This window comes from Phyllobates terribilis, unplaced genomic scaffold, assembly GCF_046119375.1.
Source record: "Phyllobates terribilis strain yellow unplaced genomic scaffold, ASM4611937v1 Scaffold_5__5_contigs__length_657084704, whole genome shotgun sequence".
NCBI lineage: Eukaryota > Metazoa > Chordata > Amphibia > Anura > Dendrobatidae > Phyllobates > Phyllobates terribilis.
The window spans coordinates 180,012,476-180,026,145 of NW_027362765.1; the positions used below are offsets into that span (position 1 = coordinate 180,012,476).

A 13,670-nucleotide genomic window follows, 5' to 3' on the forward strand; every position below is an offset into this window, starting at 1 on the left:
ACTTCTACAAGACAATTCAGGAAATGCTTGAATGGATGTTGGTAACCGGGAACAAAGCTAGAAACTTGTACATCCTCACCTGACTGTGCTGAAAGCCAACACATGCACCACAGAGTTCTTCCTATTGCGTACACAACTTTTTCAGGAGATAATTGTTTATTGCTCGTGATAAATATGTAGGCTAAACCCATTGCACCTAGATACAACTCTCTTCTTTAAATTTTGCAGAACAGTTTGGTCCAGATTTTCCAAAACATAATAAGGTACTACAGATATTTTTTTTTTTTTTTTTACAAAGTGTTCAAAGGATTCATGAGATTAACTTTAATTTAGACTGAATTCACAGTTATCCATTTGTTTAGCAAGCCACATGCAACTAATGAGAAAGTCATACACTAGTTTGTTGTCTTTTCCGGGACAGAAAAGCTTAGGGATGCAGCCAGATATCTGGTGTCGCAACTGATGCCAGACTCATGACAGGAGGGACAGATACTTCTGAATATAAACTTAAAGGGATTGTTCACTACCTAGACAACCCTTTTTCAATGACTATGTTCATAAGTGACATCCGGAGGAAATGAGAGCTGCAGCTGTTCTCTCATTTTCGCTGGATGTTTGATTTGTCCAAAGTAGGTGAGAGTGAAGCGCAGGGATTGTGTGACATAACAATGTCACGAGAGCCCTGGGAGAGCCAGTGCCGATACCGCTGTAACGGACCAGCACCGGAGGTGAATATAGGTGTTATTATTTTATAGGGAGAATACAGGGATTGAAAAGGGTTTGTCAGAGTAGTGGACAAGTCCTTTAAAGGAAATCTGTCATCAGTTTTTTCTATGTAATCTGAGAGCAGCATGACGTAGGGGGTGAGAGCCTGATTCCAATGATGTGTCACTTACCTGGCTGTGTGTTGCTGTTTCAATAAAATCAGTGTTTCATCAGCAGGAGATTAAAATTACAGGACTAGTTGTCTTGTGCCTCCTAGTCCTCCTGCTCTGAGGAACCTCTCCCCCACCATTGATTAGCAACAGTCCGTCAATTTACAGTGTACACAGAAAGCTCCTAATCATTGGTATGGCTGGAGTTGTAGAGGGCTCAGCATTCAGAGATCTGATAGATCTACACCAGAGAAAAAGAGAAAACAGGGATTGTATCGTAACGACAGCATACAGACCAGCAAGTGACACTTTGCTGGAATAAGGGTCTCAGCCATGACACCAATCCATCCATACCCTGGTTCTAGAAATTCTGGGGGGGATCCTAACAGCTTTCAGTGACATAACATTTATTACCATTGATCCAAGGTCTGAGTCAATTAACAAATCCTTCAAGTTCCTTCAACAATGCCTACATTACCTATTTCATACAGGAATAACATAATATACTTCATAATACTAGTGATCGGAGAATCGATTCGCAGGGTTCCGGGTTTTCGGCCAGGTCAGTAATCTGTAACTGCGGATGGGAGGCCTGCAAATATCCCAGCAGTCCCAAATCTTCTTTTGATTAGCCGGGCTGGTGCAATTTATCATTGCGGAGTGACGCAGACACGATATAGCGCCAGCCCGGCTAGTCAAAAGAACAGCCAGTAATGCCAAGAGGTGAGGAGATTTGCAGGTCTCCTATCCACAAGTCACAGATTACTGACCTGGCCGAAGGACCGGATTCCTGCGAGACGATTCTCTCATCTCTACAAAATACTTATATTTTTTTCATCAATATTCAGGTCGTTCCATAATATTATTTCCAAAAAACAATATCAAAGATTTTAGTAGTTTCCAACTCAGTCTTATAATGTATGTGCATCTGAAACGGATAGAAAAAAACCCCTAAAATACAACTTAGTATATACTTTGTCAGCAGCAGGTCTATCACCCAGATTCAATTACACTGATGTCCTATCCGTAGGGCAGTTTTGTACTTGGGTTTATACATTTCCATGAAATTTCATCCTCTGGGTATATAACGGAGGTGGCAGAGGAAAATTTACTATGTTGCCTTTTTATTAGGTAACGCCATAAATGTTCTGCCACCCATTATTTCTTCCCTTTTCGTGGGTGCTGGTATAATGGATGAGATGTCAGTAGACCTTTCGGTGATCACACAATGAAATATATCACCAAAATCAAATCAGAGCGTCTCTCTTATCAAATATCTAACCCATCTCCCAGGCCTGTATGCTTTTCTTTTCTGGATCCTAGCCTTACACTAGTCAGGGTCATGTCTTCTCCTGATAGTCTTCTATTGTCTAAGTGTTCTGTAGAACATAAAATAATGATTCAACATCAAGATGAGGGAAAATGCTTCGTTTCTGTCATAAAGACACAGGCTGCTGCAGCCTGGCAGAGATAAAATGACCTCTTTCTGGTAAAATGGCCCTATTGAAATCCTTATCAGCGTCCCCAAACTGCTTCTAACTACAGGCAGAGAAAATGCAGCAAGCCCTCTCAAGCGTGGCATTGTTCAAATTAATTCACAAATCCCCCTGAGGGAAATCTGGGAATCGTTTATAGAAACAAAGACTAAATTAAATCTATATTTATAGAAAGAATAAAAAGGAAAAAGAACGGGGAAGAAAATCAAATGGAGAACAATACAGATCAAGAGTCAGTGGTGTATTCCTCGGGGGTAGAGAGGTTCAGGGGGCAGAGATGGCCGGACACAGTCTGCTGAGTTGTGTTAATAGCTAATTAGGTGACATTCGATGGCTCTCTCTCCATATCAAGATCAACCCTTAAACTTATAGAGAGAAGATGAACAAAGGAAGTCTCACCTCTGCAATAAAAACTAAAACAAGTGATCATGTAAAACTAAGAAAAAACAGATACATGTAACATGAGGATATCATCACACCAAAATAAATGTTCCTTTAAAGGCGCAATCCATTTTAAAATTTAAAGGGGTTTCTGGCCTCGAGTTGCAGGTCACTATGTGAATGCAGGCTTGTGAATTCTTACATTGCATGCACTGCGCGCTGAGAGGATTCTCTCCTGCAGGCGCCAGGAGTCATGTGACCTCAAGTATGCGATATGCATACACCCGGCCACATTCCAACTAGATGTTGTATTGAGCAAGGCCGGAAACAGTCTAGTCGGAATGTGACCGGGAGTATGCATATCGCTTACTCGAGGTCACATGAGCTCCCACTCCCGATGCTGGAAGCGGAGAATTCTCACAGCACGCAGTGCGTGTGATGTCAGGATTCACATAGAGTGAGTACTGACACGTAATTTAAGACCGGACAACCCCTTTAAATGGTTATTCACATGATCCTATCTTCAGGAGCGCACCACGCTCCTACCTCCTGGCTTTCTACTTGCTGGCAAGAGGTGGGCTCTTGATGACTGAATGTTTGGACCTACCCTATGGCTGAATTGCTGGCCTGGTCTATGCACTCTCCCATGCTGCAAGCAGAAGCAGCTTTGCCTCTGCAGCATAGGAGCAGCGCATGGATTTTGAAGCAGGCCGGATTCTGCCAGGTTGAGAGCAGTGCTTGCAAGGTCTATAGCAAAAAGGTTGCAAGTGTGCGCTCCTTGCCTAGTAAATTGGCCACTTCTGATAGACTGCGAAAGCGGTCAGTAACCTTGGAAAAAAGCAGTACACAATGAAATTAAAAATCCCTCCGTTCTTAAGAACAGTGAGGATTTTTAATAAGAGATGAATTGCAAAGTTACTTGTTTATATAAGCACTAAAAGCATAACCATTGTTTTAAGTTTTATTTCATAAATCAATAGTGCACATGAAAATAAGCAAATTTGTAATATATCTTATCAGAGAAATCTGCTTCGTTCTCTGCCAAAATTGATCAGTCATTATTAAAATTCTCAAATCTGAGTTAAAATCTGTATTTAGTGAAGACAGGCTTTCCCATTACGGAGATAGGAAATGGGAGCTGCTACAGATACAACTCTATGTAGACAGGAGGAGGGAGGAGATAGAGGCAGAGCTTCTCCCTCCTCTTCACCTCCTCCTTCTATCTACATAGAAGTGTATCCATAGCAACTGCCATCTCATCTATCTCCGTTCACCCGTGCCATTGGCTGCAACACAACCCTAAAGCATGATTGATCTACCCCCATGCTTAATGGTTGGTGAGATGTTCTTTTCCTGAAATTCTGTGCCCTTTTTTCTCCACATATACCTTTGATCAATTGTGGCCAAAGAGTTCTATTCTCATCGGTCCACAGGACTTGTTTCCAAAATGCATCACACTTGTTTAGATGTTCTTTTGCATACATCTGACTCTGAATTTTATGGTGAAGATGCAGGAGAGCTTTTCTTCTGATGACACTTCCATGAAGGCCATATTTGTGCAGGTGTCTCTGAACAGTAGAACAATGTACCACAACTCCAGAGTCTGCTGAATCTTTCTGAAGGTCTTTTGCAGTCAAGCAAGGGGTTCTGATTTGTCTCTCTAGAAATCCTACGAGCAGCTCTCACTGAAATTTTGCTTGGTCTTCCAAACTTTATCTTGACCTCCACTGTTCCTGTTATCTGCTGGTTCTTAATTTATATTTCAAAACGAGGAAAGGGCAACTTGAAAACGCTTTGCTATCCTCTTATAGCCTTCTCCTGCTTTGTGGGCCTCCACCATTTTCAGAGTGCTAAGCAGCCGCTTAGAAGAACCCATGGCTGCTGTTTTTTGGCACAAGGTTAGAGGAGGCTGGGTTTCCGTAAAAGCTGGGAAATTTGAATCACCAGGCCTTGCCTAATGATGATCATGAACAAGATGATCATGAACAAGCCTTAACCCTAACAGGCTAATTAAGGTCTGAAACCATGGTCAGGTTATCTAAGCACACAAATCTCCAAGGGTGCTCAAACTTTTGCATTGGCCCATTTTCCTTTTTGTAATTTTTAAAATGAAAAAAAAAAAAAGACTATATATATATATATATATATATATATATATATATATTTCCCTAAAATATAAAGGAAATGTGTCACCTTTAACTTTAGGCCTTTTAGAGATCATTTCATCTTCAACTTGCTTAACTATTCACAATAACAGTAATTTTGACCAGGGATGCCCAAACTTTTACGTGCTGTAGTTTTTTCAAAGACAAATACCTTTACATGGCCAGTTTCCTCCTCCATTACTGAGAAAGCATTTTAATTGATATGCAAATGAGGCTGAAGGTCTGAAGACTCTGACACTCCAGCTCTATTTCCCGCTCAGTGCCGTCTCCTCCCGTTTAAATGACAGTCTGTATGCAGTGTATCTTCAGAAAAAGGAGTCATCAGTTAAACAGGAGGACACAGCGCTAGAGTGACAAAGTCTTCAGATCTACAGCCTCATTTGCATATCATTTCAAATGCTAATTTCTCAGTAATGGAGGAACAGACTGGCCATGATATTGCTGAACTTGTCTTTGAAAGAGCTATATGAGCATATACATAGTTTGGGGGGTGAAATCCTGCTGATGGATGACCTTTACACGAAGTGACAGATGAAAAATGTATATGATTCCCTATGTAACAAGAATAACTGAATAAAAATTGCTAAGAGAACAGTCAAGAGGTCAAAAAGTAACTCAGGACTAATTCAATATGACTTATAAGATCACATCATGAATAGCAAGTGCAGTTATGGACAACAATGTAACAATATTATAGCGTATAAATGCAAAATTTTTTTTTTAAAAAGACGAGTAGAGGCTGAGAAAGCTGTTCAATTTGATATGTATAAGTATAAAATGTAATATGTAAAGGATTTGTCCAAACCCTTGTCCAATTGGACTATTCAGACATATGGATGTTATAGAAGAGGACCCAGATCAAGGCTTAGATCTACTGCAAAGACTGACTCCTACTCTAAGGGTATGTGCACACTGTCCAGAGCCGCCTGCGGCCCCGACGCTCCGGAATAGCCACCGGCAGCTTCCGCTCATTATACAAATGGCAACACAGCAGTATGGGAAGTAAACGATATATCTACAGTACAGACCAAAAGTTTTGACACACCTTCTCATTTAAAGATTTTTATGTATTTTCATGACTATGAAAATTGTACATTCACACTGAAGGCATCAAAACTATGAATTAACACATGTGGAATTATATACTTAACAAAAAAGTGTGAAACAACTGAAAATATGTCTTATATTCTAGGTTCTTCAAAGTAGCCACCTTTTGCTTTGATGACTGCTTTGCACACTCTTGGCATTCTCTTGATGAGCTTCAAGAGGTAGTCACCGGAAATGGTTTTCACTTCACAGGTGTGCCCTGTCAGGTTTAATAAGTGGGATTTCTTGCCTTATAAATGGGGTTGGGACCATCAGTTGTGTTGTGCAGAAGTCTGGTGGATACACAGCTGATAGTCCTACTGAATAGACTGTTAGAATTTGTATTATGGCAAGAAAAAAGCAGCTAAGTAAAGAAAAATGAGTGGCCATCATTACTTTAAGAAATGAAGGTCATTCAGCCCGAAAAATTGGGAAAACTTTGAAAGTGTCCCCAAGTGCAGTTGCAAAAACCATCAAGCGCTACAAAGAAACTGGCTCACATGAGGACCGCCCCAGGAAAGGAAGACCAAGAGTCACCTCTGCTTCTGAGGATAAGTTTATCCGAGTCACCAGCCTCAGAAATCGCAGGTTAACAGAAGCTCAGATTAGAGACCAGGTCAATGCCACACAGAGTTCTAGCAGCAGACACATCTCTTCAACAACTGTTAAGAGGTGACTTTGTGCAGCAGGCTTTCATGGTAAAATAGCTGCTAGGAAACCACTGCTAAGGACAAGCAACAAGCAGAAGAGACTTGTTTGGGCTAAAGAACACAAGGAATGGACATTAGACCAGTGGAAATCTGGGCTTTGGTCTGATGAGTCCAAATTTGAGATCTTTGGTTCCAACCACCGTGTCTTTGTGCGACGCAGAAAAGGTGAACGGATGGACTCTACATGTCTGGTTCCCACCGTGAAGCATGGAAGAGGAGGTATGATGGCGTGGGGGTGCTTTGCTGGTGACACTGTTGGGGATTTATTCAAAATTGAAGGCATACTGAAACAGCATGGCTACCACAGCATCTTGCAGCGGCATGCTATTCCATCCAGTTTGCGTTTAGTTGGACCATCATTTATTTTTCAACAGGACAATAACCCCAAACACACCTCCAGGCTGTGTAAGGGCTATTTGACAAAGAAGGAGAGTTATGGGGTGCTACGCCAGATGACCTGGCCTCCACAGTCACCAGACCTGAACCCAATCGAGATGGTTTGGGGTGAGCTGGACCGCAGAGTGAAGGCAAAAGGGCCAACAAGTGCTAAGCATCTCTGGGAACTCCTTCAAGATTGTTGGAAGACCATTTCCGGTGACTACCTCTTGAAGCTCATCAAGAGTGTGCAAAGCAGTCATCAAAGCAAAAGGTGGCTACTTTAAAGAACCTAGAATATAAGACATATTTTCAGTTGTTTCACACTTTTTTGTTAAGTATATAATTCCACATGTGTTAATTCATTGTTTTGATGCCTTCAGTGTGAATGTACAATTTTCATAGTTATGAAAATACAGAAAAATCTTTAAATGAAAAGGTGTGTCCAAACTTTTGGTCTATACTGTACGTTGAAGACGTCACCCCGTCATTTCAACCGCATCGTCATCGGCTACAATAGATAAACTTTGGCGCTTGCTGGGCTTTGAGCAGCACCGACATTTGTCTACGGTCGGTTGATTTGCACAGATCGGGACCCCCACGTACCTCTAAACACTGGAATTTCGCTGCAAAATGCTGGCTGTGACCCCTGACCTCATTGAGACCTGATTGTTCAGGTCCTGATGACATCATCAACATGCCAGCCAATGATAGCAATCATTGGGAAAGGTTGTTGTAGTAACAAACTTTCCGGGGTTATTTGCCTCATATAAAACACTGTTTCTCCACTGATCCTCGTCAGGGAGTGATCAGAGGATAAATTGTGTGAGAAGTGCTTCTGATAAGAACTTTATCAGTGAGAGATCTTGTCACATTGTAAAAAAACACACACAAATCAATAGATTCCCCTCTTTCCCAGTTAGCCCCATCAATCTATTAGTTAGGATACAGGGTTAGTTAGGGTAGGTGTTTAGTATATTATAAGTTGACTAGATAAATTAGATTATTCATAATTATTTAATATATTCTTAAAATTAAAATAAATTGTTAGGGTTAGGTTTAGGGTTGATCGCAATTGTTTTATAGATCATTTATTAGTAGTTCCAGCAAGTATTTGATCAATCAGTTACCAATCATTTAGTAGCGTTACGTAATCTGTTCATTTTTTTTAATTAAATATACACATACAAATACTATATATACAGTGGGGAAAAAAGTATTTGATACACCTCCGATTTTGCAAGTTTTCCCATCTACAAAGAATGGAGAGGTCTGATCGTAGTTACACTTCAACTCAGAGAGACAGAATCTAAAAAAAATCCAGAAAATCACATTGTATGATTTTTAAATAATTAATTTGCATTTTATTGCATGAAATAAGTATTTGATACAATAGAAAAACAGAACTTAATATTTGGTACAGAAACCTTTGTTTGCAATTACAGATGTCAGACGTTTGTCTATTCTTCTGTAGCCCATCCCAGTCTTGTGCAGGTCTACAATTTTGTCCCTGGTGTCCTTAGACAGTTCTTTGGTCTTGGCCATGATGGAGAGGTTGGAGTGTGATTGATTGTGTGGACAGGTGTCTTTTATACAGGTAATGAGTTTAAACAGGTGCAATTAATACAGGTAATGAGTGCAGAGTAGGAGGGCTTCTTAAAGAAAAACTAACAGGTCTGTGAGAGCCAGAATTCTTGCTGGTTGGTAGGTGATCAAATACTTATTTCATGCAATAAAATGCAATTTAATTATTTAAAAATCATACAGTGTGATTTTCTGTTTTTTATTTTTAGATTCAGTCTCTCACAGGTGAAGTGTACCTATCATAAAAACTACAGACCTCTCCATTCTTTGTAGGTGGGAAAACTTGCAAAATCGGCAGTGTATCAAATACTTATTTTCCCCAATGTACATAATTTGATAGAAACATATTTTCTACTAAAATATAACATACTGTAGAGTGTACATCTGTTTTATAGTGCAGAGGAGGCGTATGCCCTTTTATGTTCTGACAGTGAAGAAAGTGTAATGTCAGATGGCAATGATGATTTGGAGGGCTTTAGTTTCAGCAACAGTGATAGCTCAGAAATGAGCAGTCATTCTAGGCCATCCTCAAAAACGACAAGGACAAGTACAAGACAGGCAAATAGCGCTACTGGAGAAATGTCTCCAAATCAGGGTACAATGTGCAGTACAAGCGATGCCCCTAGTACTAGTGAATTGGTGCATGTCAATGTACAAGGGGCTTTTTGCCACTTGATGTAGCATTTCCCAGATGGAAGGCTTCGGATTCAGCTACTCCATTCATCCCTGATTTTAATGCCATTCGTGGTATAAATGTGGAGGTGGAAGATTTTGGACCAGTTCATTTTTTTAATTTGTTTATAGATAGGTTGCTAGAGCATACTGTCCTGCAAAAAAATGTACACTGCTCAAAAAAATAAAGGAAACACTCAAATAACACATCCTAGATCTGAATGAATGAAATAGTCTCATTGAATACTTTGTTCTGTACAAAGTTGAATGTGCTGACAACAAAATCACACAAAAATCATCAATGGAAATCAAATTTATTAACCAATGGAGGGCTGGATTTGGAGTCACCCCCAAAATTAAAGTGGAATAACACACTACAGGCTGATCCAACTTTCATGTAATGTCCTTAAAACAAGTCAAAATGAGGCTCAGTATTGTGTGTGGCCTCCACGTGCCTGTATGACCTCCCTACAACGCCTGGGCACACTCCTGATGAGGTTGCGGATGGTCTCCTGTGGGATCTCCTCCCAGACCTGGAATAAAGCATCCGCCAACTCCTGGACAGTCTGTGGTGTAACGTGACGTAGGTGGATGGAGCGAGACATGATTTCCCAGATGTGCTCAATCGGATTCAGGTCTGGGGAACAGGCGGGCCAGCCCATAGCTTCAATGCCTTCATCTTGCAGGAACTGCTGACACACTCCAGCCACATGAGGTCTGGCATTGTCCTGCATTAGGAGGAACCCAGTGCCAACTGCACCAGCATATGGTCTCACAAGTGGTCTGAGGATCTCATCTCGGTACCTAATGGCAGTCATGCTACCTCTGGCGAGCACATGGAGGGCTGTGCGACCCTCCAAAGAAATGCCACCCCACACCATTACTGACCCACTGCCAAACCGGTCATGCTGAAGGCTGAAGGATGTTGCAGGCAGCAGATCGCTCTCCAAGGCGTCTCCAGACTCTGTCACGTCTGTCACATGTGCTCAGTGTGAACCTTTCATCTGTGAAGAGCACAGGGCGCCAGTGGCGACTTTGCCAATCCTGGTGTTCTGTGGCAAATGCCAAGTGTCCTGCACAGTGTTGGGCTGTGAGCACAACCCCCATCTGTGGACGTCGGGCCCTCATACCACCCTCATGGAGTCGGTTTCTAACCGTTTGTGCAGACACATGCACATTTGTGGCCTACTGGAGGTCATTTTGCAGGGCTTTGGCAGTGCTCCTCCTGTTTCTCCTTGCACAAAGGCGGAGGTAGCGGTCTGCTGCTGGGTTGTTGTCCTCCTACGGCCCCCTCCACGTCTCCTGGTGTACTGGCCTGTCTCTTGGTAGTGCCTCCAGCCTCTGGACACTACGCTGACAGACACAGCAAACCTTCTTGCCACAGCTCGCACTGATGTGCCATCCTGGATGAGCTGCACTACCTGAGCAACTTCTGTGGGTTGTAGAGTCCGTCTCATGCTACCACGAGTGTGAAAGCACAGCCAACATTCAAAAGTGACCAAAACAGCAGCCAGAATACATTGATACTGAGATGTGGTTTGTGGTCGCCAGCTGCAGAACCACTTCTTTATTGAGTGTGTCTTGATAATTGCCAATAATTTCCATCTATTGTCTATTCCATTTGCACAACAGCATGTGAAACTTATTGTCAATCAGTGTTGCTTCCTAAGTGGACAGTTTAATTTCACAGAAGTTTGATTTACTAGGAGTTATTATTTAAGTGTTCCCTTTATTTTTTTTGAGCTGTGTATATGCTTCCCAATTCATCAGGCAAAGTTCACGATCCTATTATGCTAGGTCAAATTTATGACTAACTAATCTTCCTGAAATGAAAAAATGTTTAGGATTTACATTAGCCATAGAGCTTGTTAAAAAAAATGACCATTCGGTCTTACTAGTCCAGCCACCCTGTTCCAACCACCCATATGTTTTCTGTCACTCTTCCTAGGACCCACAATGAAATGCTTATGCGATTTTGGCATTTTAATGACATTAGTCAATGCCTGCCCAGCAATGCCCCAGAACATGACAGACTATATAAAATCAGACCCATCATTGAAGAGTTGACAGAAAAGTTCTTAAGGTTCTACACCCCAACGCAAAAACATTTCTATCGATGAGTCCCTTGAAAACATTCAAAGGAAGACTGTTAGAACTCTCCTGTTAGGTTTTTTTTAGTTTGCTGGTCACATGACCATTTTTGCCTATTTAATCCGGCTCCGCCCTCCTGGTCTTGCTGGACTTCATTGTATTTACTACTCTTGAGCTAGCTTGGTGCTCTGTTGCCGTTCTCTGTTAGTTTTGCTAGGTCTTCTGACCTCTATGCTTTTTGTTGTGTGTTTGTCTTTGACTGCTACTATTTCTGCTAGGAGGTGTCCAACTTATCCCAGTCCCTAGTTCTTGTAGGGATCCCTCCCTCACATCTATAGGTCTTCGTACAGACTAGCCGAGGACTTTAGCGGGTCTGATCGCAGGATCAGGTTCCCCGTTACATCGTAGGGATCTAGTTTAGTTCTATTGTAGGGACAGTTCTCCTGTCTTTCCTTAGTCCCTGTAGCAGATCATAACAGTAAGTCCAGCCCTAAAAAAAAAAAAAAAAATTTTCTCTAAGGAAAGACCTCCAGTTTTCCATCATTGTCTTGGTTCAAGATTTGGCTCGTTTTTGGCGTGCCTTTTGTGACAGGTTGGGAGTTCATTTGTCGTTTTCATCTGGATATCATCCTGAGTCTAATGGCCAGACAGAAAGGAAGAACCAGGATGTTGAGCAGTTCTTGCGTTGTTTTGTGGCAGACAATCAGGAGGTGTGGTCTGAGTTTCTGCCACTTGCTGAATTTGCTCTTAACAACCATACATCCTCTTCTGCTGGGTGTTCGCCTTTTTTTTGTTGTTCTGGGAGACATCCGTCTTTTGGGTCATTCTCCAAATTGGTTTCGGCTGTGCCTGAGGAGGAGAGTTTTTCCGGTGATTTGGAGAGAGTTTGGACGGATGTGCGTGTTAATCTTCAGGAGGCTAACAAAAAATCTAAGAGGTACTTTGATAGGAAACGGCAAGAGGTTTTGTTTGCTGTTGGTGACCTGGTTTGGTTGTCCTCTAAGAATCTGCGATTGAGGATTCCTTCTAAAAAATTGGGTCCCAAGTTCGTAGGGCCCTTTAAGGTGCTTCAGATAGTTAACCAATCTGCTGTTAGGTTGGAGGTTCCTACGTCCTGGAAGATTAACCCGGTGTTTCATGTTTCTCTGTTGAAAAAAGCTGATGTGTTGGATGGTGACGCCTCTGCCACTGTTCCTCCGGTGGTGGAGGACGGGGAATATGAAATTTCCCGCATCCTAAATTCTAGACGGTATAGAGGGAGTTTGCAGTATCTCGTCGCTTGGAAGGGTTTCGGACCTGAGGATAACTCATGGGTGAGGGCGGATGATGTTTCTGCTTCCAGACTGGTCAGAGCGTTTCACAGGAGGTTTCCTGGTAAGCCTGGGTCTAGGGGATCCGGAGGATCCTCTTAGAAGAGGGGGTACTGTTAGAACTCTCCTGTTAGGTTTTTTTTAGTTTGCTGGTCACATGACCATTTTTGCCTATTTAATCCGGCTCCGCCCTCCTGGTCTTGCTGGACTTCATTGTATTTACTACTCTTGAGCTAGCTTGGTGCTCTGTTGCCGTTCTCTGTTAGTTTTGCTAGGTCTTCTGACCTCTATGCTTTTTGTTGTGTGTTTGTCTTTGACTGCTACTATTTCTGCTAGGAGGTGTCCAACTTATCCCAGTCCCTAGTTCTTGTAGGGATCCCTCCCTCACATCTATAGGTCTTCGTACAGACTAGCCGAGGACTTTAGCGGGTCTGATCGCAGGATCAGGTTCCCCGTTACATCGTAGGGATCTAGTTTAGTTCTATTGTAGGGACAGTTCTCCTGTCTTTCCTTAGTCCCTGTAGCAGATCATAACAAAGACTGCACCTCAAGCAACTTATTCCAGCTAGGAGGGCAAGGTTCGGAATAAAACTCAATACAGTGTACACATCAGCTTTTTGCATTGATGAGGGGAAAGATAGCCACCAGGATGTCCTACTTATCTGGGGACATTAGGAAAAATCGTTTGGGAGCTGATAAGTCCATTTTAACAAAAAAGGCTATAACCTGCATGTAGACAATTACTACACCAGCATACCCCTATTTAACAGTCTGGTTGAACTCAACATAGGGGCTTATGGCGACCATTGGTAAAAATCATCAGGGGTTTCTACAATCGTTGGTCAACGAAAAGGTCCAAAAGGGACAATCGGGCTGTATGCAATTAGTCTGTATGGAGGACTATGTGGGGCCATTAGTCTGTATG

At 42.1% G+C, this 13,670-nt stretch overlaps 1 protein-coding gene across 3 annotated transcripts in view; it reads right to left on the reverse strand.

Moving 5' to 3' along the window:
- Positions 1-13,670, reverse strand: part of ZNF385C (zinc finger protein 385C) — a 446,028-nt gene that overhangs the window by 81,982 nt on the left and 350,376 nt on the right. The gene's annotated exons all lie outside the window — the stretch shown is intronic.